General features: G+C 33.7%; 1 long non-coding RNA gene across 1 annotated transcript; it reads right to left on the reverse strand.

Moving 5' to 3' along the window:
- Window positions 1-1,979: 1,979 nt before the first annotated feature.
- Window positions 1,980-6,522, reverse strand: LOC117115988. Its single transcript, XR_004446662.1, has 3 exons — window positions 6,290-6,522; window positions 2,195-2,245; window positions 1,980-2,017 (listed from the first exon to the last, which is right to left on the reverse strand). It is a non-coding gene; the product is annotated as an uncharacterized LOC117115988 (long non-coding RNA).
- Between the last annotated feature and the right edge of the window lie 461 nt (window positions 6,523-6,983).

A 6,983-nucleotide genomic window follows, 5' to 3' on the forward strand; every position in this document is an offset into this window, starting at 1 on the left:
ATGTGTACTGTACTATTGTGTGTCCGAGGACTTGCCGGTAGTCGGGATACTTTGTGTTGATAGAGAATCCAAATCTATTTGCAACAAAAATGCACTGTTAAACAGTATTGCTCATTATTAAACATGAATTATACATGCACCACCCCTACTGAACAGTAACATTAAACACTGCGATGGTTCAACTTTTTATATTTAAATTATAAATGACATTAGAACGAGAAATTAATATTTCCTAGCCAATATTATAATCCCATAAGTCTATCTAACACATTATTTAAGATGAATTCAATTATTGTAGTAAAATAACAAAAGTTCAAATTTAAATTTAAATTTGTTAAAATATTTTGACAGTTTTACAACTGATTTGACCTATGTAACAAGATAACAATAACTAAGTCTAAAAAAATTGTGAAGATGTCAATAATCCTTTAAATAAATTTTATATCGGTATGAGGTCAAAAAGACTATATCTACTAAGATCGGGCAATTGCTAGATATTTTAATTCTTTTGTTCCATATTCCATTCGACTTCTAAATGATGTAATAATGTGATACTTCCACTTTTATGATGTTTTAATGTATGTTTAAAATGAAGTAAGCCTTAAGTATTTTAATATGGTGTTTTTTATATAGTACGGTATTATTAATATTTTATCTTTGTATTTGTTTAAATAATACACTCAAAATATTTTCTGCAAGGACCAAATAAAGTTGAAATTGAATTGAGTTGATTGTATATTTATTTATATATATTTATTTATCAAACTGTGTACACATATGACTCTAAAAAGCAGTTTCTGATATCATGAAACCACAGACACGTTTTCCAAAAAAGGACACACAAAACCCATCAAAAAATAAAAGAAAAAAAGAAAAACAATTTCAACAAGATAAGACAAAATATATGTGTAGAAAAATGAGGAACAACTCGAAACGCTTAAGTGTGTTGCTTAGAGCTAGGGAGGAAGTTATTTTTAAACACACATGGGGAAGAATTTAAAACTTTTAAACATCCTTGATATATATAAAACTGTCTATTATAAAGGCTTAAAGTTTGGGAAAAAGAGATATTGAAGTAACCTACACTGGTGTTTATGTACATAAATCGTTGAAAGTCTCCGTGAAGATGGCGGAAAGGAGTCCGTAGCGCAGGGCGATCTGATTTTTGCGCATGCTATCTACTAAATCGTACTTAAAACAATAATGACATAAGTAATCATACTTACTATTCACTGTCAGTGTTGCAGTCTCTCTACTTTCTTTAGTTAATACTTCATTTTCAGCCCGACATTTGTATTTGCCCTCGTCAAGTTGAGTCACATTACTTATCACCAATGATACATTAGACGCTGGATACTTCGTCGCATTGGATACATCAAGTTCTTTGCCATCCTTTAACCATATTATTCTTGGTTTTGGGTTTCCCTCTCCCAATAAACATGTGAAGGTAACAGTATCGTCCTCATTCACATTGAAATCTTGAGTTATTAAAGTTGGTAAATCCAGATCTAAGCAAAAACAACGTACGCAATATATATGTTATTAATTACTGTACACGGACAAATTCAGATTCAATATTTTCACTTATAACAGATGCCCGGAATATGTCACTATTACCGTAAATAATGAAATAATTTATGGAAACAAAATAGAGTTTAAAAAGTATTTTATTATGAAAAAAACACTAAGACTGAAGCTGTACTCACACATAACGGTTAATGTTATGGCCTCACTAGAATCTTCATCATTATAACATGTATATGTACCACCATCAGTTCGGCTTGTGTTGTGGATAAAAAGAGTGAATTGAAAAAAATCTTCTTCAACACTAACTCTATCACGATAATTTGAATTAATATATTCTTTGCCTCGAATATATTCCACTATTTTTACTGGAAGTGAGGAGCCTCTGACGTAAGTTATATTCCATGTAAGCTTCCTCGAATACACATTAAAACTCAATTGTGTTACCTTGCCTTCATCAGTTGATAATCTGGCTTGTTTAGCAGAAAATACACTGAAGGGGAAATATCAGAAATTTAGAACTGGACATCCTCACACATGTTATAAAACCATTTGTTTCTTTATGAAGATATTCCATATGCCTGAACCTTAATGCCTGGGGATGTTTCATAATGTATTCTTTGTAAAATGTACTTTACGTTAAGTCTACTGTAGTTTACTGTATACTGACCTACACAACAGGATCCATGCAATGAGAAGTCTTGGTGTCTTTATTTTATACCTAAGTGGACAAATAAAATAGGCTTACATAAAAAAATGTAATGGAATATTTTATAAAACAATACAGATAGCACACAGAAATACTGCATATTTTTATTCTTTTTTTGATCACAAAAATTAAAGAACACTTTCTTGTATACACCTAACAAGTTGGCACTTTGGAAGAAACTAAATTGATTTCCTCATGAAAGATTGACGTATTTTTTTCTATCTGCTAAGTCCGTCCTTAGCGAATAACTTCCTATCGTTTTCAATATTATTTTTTAGGTTCATCGTTCGCTGTGTTTGGTAATGTGCAGTGTCATAATGTTTCATTAGACCATTTAGTACCGAGACGTGTCTTACAAATGTTTTTTTTTTTTTTAAAGTATATACATTTGTGAGTGTCCTAAAGCTTATTATTATACATGAAGTACACACCCCACCCTTACATTTTTTTTAAAAAACATTATAAAAAAAAATTCGGAGAGAAAAAGAAAATTATATTCAAATTAAGGCCTATGAGTGCCATTTCCAGCCATGGTGCCAAAATTAATATTTTTTTTTACATCAGCCCCAGTGGTGTCATGTGGCTAGGGCCGAGAAAGTGTTGGGGCCCCTTGTATATTAGCGAAGTGTTCGGGGTGGTAATCGCCCTATAATTAGGCCTATTGTTAAGGTTGAAAATACTGCATTTATGTATTAGACAATATTAAAAAATATCGTGTGACTATTCAACAATATAATAACTAATATTTTGCACACATTTTTATTTGAATATTTAGTAGGTTGATACATAAATTGTCATTTACGTACGTTCATTAGTGCGTTAGGTTACATAAGTTCTAATGAAGCTTTGCCAATAATTAAATTATCACACAGTCAAGCAGTCGTGGCATAAGGAGCGGATCTAGGAACCCAGAGCCATATATATAAAGAGTTGCGACATTCCGCTCCTTGGTTTGCGAAAGTCACGTGGTACACACCGTCCACCTTGTGTCATAATCTTCTCGATGAACACATGCAAAGTATATGAGTTACGTACATTGCATATTAATTTCACACACTTAATTGGGTTTACAATTATATTTTATAATTAACATCACTTAATATGGACAGCGTATTAGAATTCATATATAATCGAATATTTGCGCGCGTGCGTGCTCTCGTAAATTCCGTGCTCGCATAAATTATTGAAATGAATTAGAATTTCTTTAAATTATAGTTAATTCGTCACATTTTAATTAACGAAAACTGAAGACCCGACGTATTTTAATTAAAAATGTAAATTAACTAATAAGTATGTATTTTATTACGCTCTTCGTTCCTTCCTTAATTAATTACGTTCATCATTAAAATTTTAATTTTATTTTCTCATTCGCCTACATGCGTTCGGAAAAATATTTAAGCTAAATAAGAAAAAAAAAATTCCCCCTTTTCTGACAACCTTTAAAAGTTGTTCGCTAAACAATATTAAAAAATGATTCTTCTTAATTTTAACTGTTTGTACAGCCTGTATAAATACGAATGACAATGAAAATAAAGGTGATGTTTTACAATCTTAAAAATGATTTGCTGTTTCTATTGCATACTATTAATTATATAATTACTATAACTTCATTTTGGAAACGACGCTTTTAAAACAGCGGAAACGCTCTTGCAGTGTGTTCATAAAAGTAACATACTGTACAGCCATAATACAATATTAAAACAGAGACGAGACTTTTAATACGATAAAATGTACGTTACACAATTACACAAGTTGAATATATCACAGATCCTGTATATTATTTAACACTTACAATTTACATTTACAGCAAAGCACAGTTTATATATTGCGGCCACCTGCCTATACTATTTTAATAATTATAAATAATAATAATCCAATTATAAAATATTATAAATATTATAATAATAAAATTTTTAAAAAAAACTTGGCCCGTGTGGGAATCGAATCCACGATCGCCGGGTTTACTACCCCTGATTTACCGTGACTACACGGAGGGAGGAAGCACCGCTGTCCCTAAGCCATAAATGCGATGAACCTAATACCACAGCAAGTACCAGTCAGTCAACTCTGATATTGCTAAAAAAAACAGGATTCGTATATATACAGCTGCAGATCAATATTACGCATGGTCATGGTTACATTCTATAAGGTACCATTACAACATTTTTAAAACAGACTAATAATACTATATTAACATTACATAAAATCAGAGACCTACACAAATTTTCTTTCCTCATAATAACTGTATGGGCCTTCGGCTTTCTCTGCTCTTTTCTTCCTTTCACAATTAGTTTGTCATGACTCCCTCAATCAGCTTTAACAGACTTAGATTATTTCAAATTTCTCATAATCTTCCCAGCTTCTAACAATGTTCTTTCTCACCTTTTTATGGCTTTTGGAGCGTTTATAAATTGAATAAAATCACTTTATTTCGGGTCTTCTAACTACTGGTAATTGGCTTGAGAATACCAACATAAAGACGGTAAAGTAACCAAATTAATTGACTGTTTTGATGGCCGTTATTTATGGTCGAAACGATGATTTTGCCGGCTTTCTGTGTATCATCCAAGTATCCGAATTATTAGTAAGAATCGAATTTAACATGTTATTTTTAATGTTTTTACATGTACTTATTAATAGGTATACTATGATGGGTAATTGTGTGTTTAGTCCTTTTTATGATGTTTTATAAGATAGAGGCAGATTTTAGCGTGGCTGGGGATGCAGTCGGCAGGGGCCCTATACATTATCTAAAATTCAAATAAAATGTACCAAATTGTGCTGGGTAGTTGTGAGAGTGGTCCCCGTGGCATCTCCAGCACTCATTAGTAACTGGGCAGAAAGCCCACAGGTGTTACACAGCTGGTCAAAGCTCCACTGTAAAATGCTGGGTCGTAGTAAGAGGGTCCCGGGCCCCTCTACTTTTTGAAAAATATAGTTGTAGTAGAGTGCTGGGTAGTAAATTAAAAGAGGGACCTCCATGGCCTCTCTGGGGCCCTTTGGGACTGGGCCCAAGGAAAAAACACAGGCGTTCGCCACTATTAAGTAAATTGCTGGGTAGTATTAAGAGAGCCACAGGCCTCTCCGGGGCCCATTTTGAGTGGGGATCCGATGCTCGCCCCTCAAGAACTCACGGGCGTTACGCCACTTCTCTAGGGGCGCTCGGTGATTTTCAACTAATTGTCTGGGGGACGAGTATTTTTTGGGGCGTACGCACCCCTAGATACGCTGGTCCCTCCCTGACCCCATCCCTCTATTTGGAGAATCCGTCACTATGAAGATAGTCATAACATTAGCGATACATTTTTGTTGTAGGCCTATAATGGAGTATGTGCTCTATTTTATGAGACCGTCCTACAAATAAATATATTTTAATCAGATGTTGAGCTATATGCCAAATTGAAACAATTAAGAGGATAAATAGGTCTTCCTTGATAGGGAGAGATTTACAAATCTTTGACTAGAAGTGAATATTGTGTCTTCAGACTGAGAAATATAATGATACCCATAAGAGCAAATTATAAAGTGTTTTATTAGTTCACGTAAGCCTACACCAGGCCTGTCTATTCTGTCCATACAACTTTGCGTGTGTAGCCACTCGTTAATCAGTTGCTGTGTATTTTTACTCAAGGCGCATAGATCCAACTCAAGCAACAAACTGGTCTTTTTTCTGTACATTGCTTATGCTACCAGAAATTGTTCTATTCATCACAAACACTTAAACTGATACATATAGTGATATTTATATGTTTTACAACAGTTATTGCAGTTTCGAAACCTATTCCCTAAATGCAAAAAAATAATTTCACTCTGAAAGAGTGCCTACAGAGATCACTCTAATTAGGGATATTTCTCGTTAGTGAGCATTCACTATTAAAAGAGCGATTTTTTTTTAATAGTGAAAATATACTGCAATTTCACTGATTTTTTTTATTACTGGAGCGATCACTGTAGGCACTCTCATAAGTCTATGACTCACTCTCTTGCAATTAGAGAGTGTGTCTTATACAAGTAACAAGGAAGCGAATTTTAAAGTCTAAATCGTGAAAAACTCACCAACATCTATCCAATAAAGTTGACATGTTTTCACTACTCCTGCTTGAAGTGCAACACTAATGATTCGCTGTTAATTTTGTTGGCTTCATGAAACAATTCACATTCGCGTAGGTATATGTTGGTTAGCTGATTGGTATCCAAATCTTTCGTTTCTAACAAAACCACTTTCTGATTGATCCGGAGTATAGGCCTACTTTCGTTTCGTAAGATTGGTATCCGGCTGAGGCAAGTATCAGAAAGTGTACAATGTGACATTAAGGCATTTGGAGAAAACCCAGGAGAAACAGCAAGCGGAAAAATAATAATAATAATAATTAATAGAAACGGAACGGACGACAGGGAAATCTGAAAAAGAAACCCTCCACAGTGACTCGAACAGTGGTGATCCAGAATCAAAACAGAGGGGCACAGTGAGTGACTCTCATAGATGTATGGTGTACACTAGCTCAGTCCCTCATGGTCGAGACCAGTTTTTATACTACTACTAGCAGTAGTAGTAGCAGATTGAATGATAATTGTTGTTTTCTAGCAATAATACCAGAATTGTTTGTGACAACCTTAGTTGTACAATATATTAAGATACCATACCAAATATTTTATCACAGAGTTTAAAAATTATATTCGTAATTCATAATATAGAGATGCAATACACAAGCAACAAACTGGTCCTTTTTCTGTACATTGCTTATGCTAC

This window comes from Anneissia japonica, unplaced genomic scaffold (genome assembly GCF_011630105.1).
Source record: "Anneissia japonica isolate Jap-2015-1 unplaced genomic scaffold, ASM1163010v1 scaffold287743_len2803612_cov181, whole genome shotgun sequence".
NCBI lineage: Eukaryota > Metazoa > Echinodermata > Crinoidea > Comatulida > Comatulidae > Anneissia > Anneissia japonica.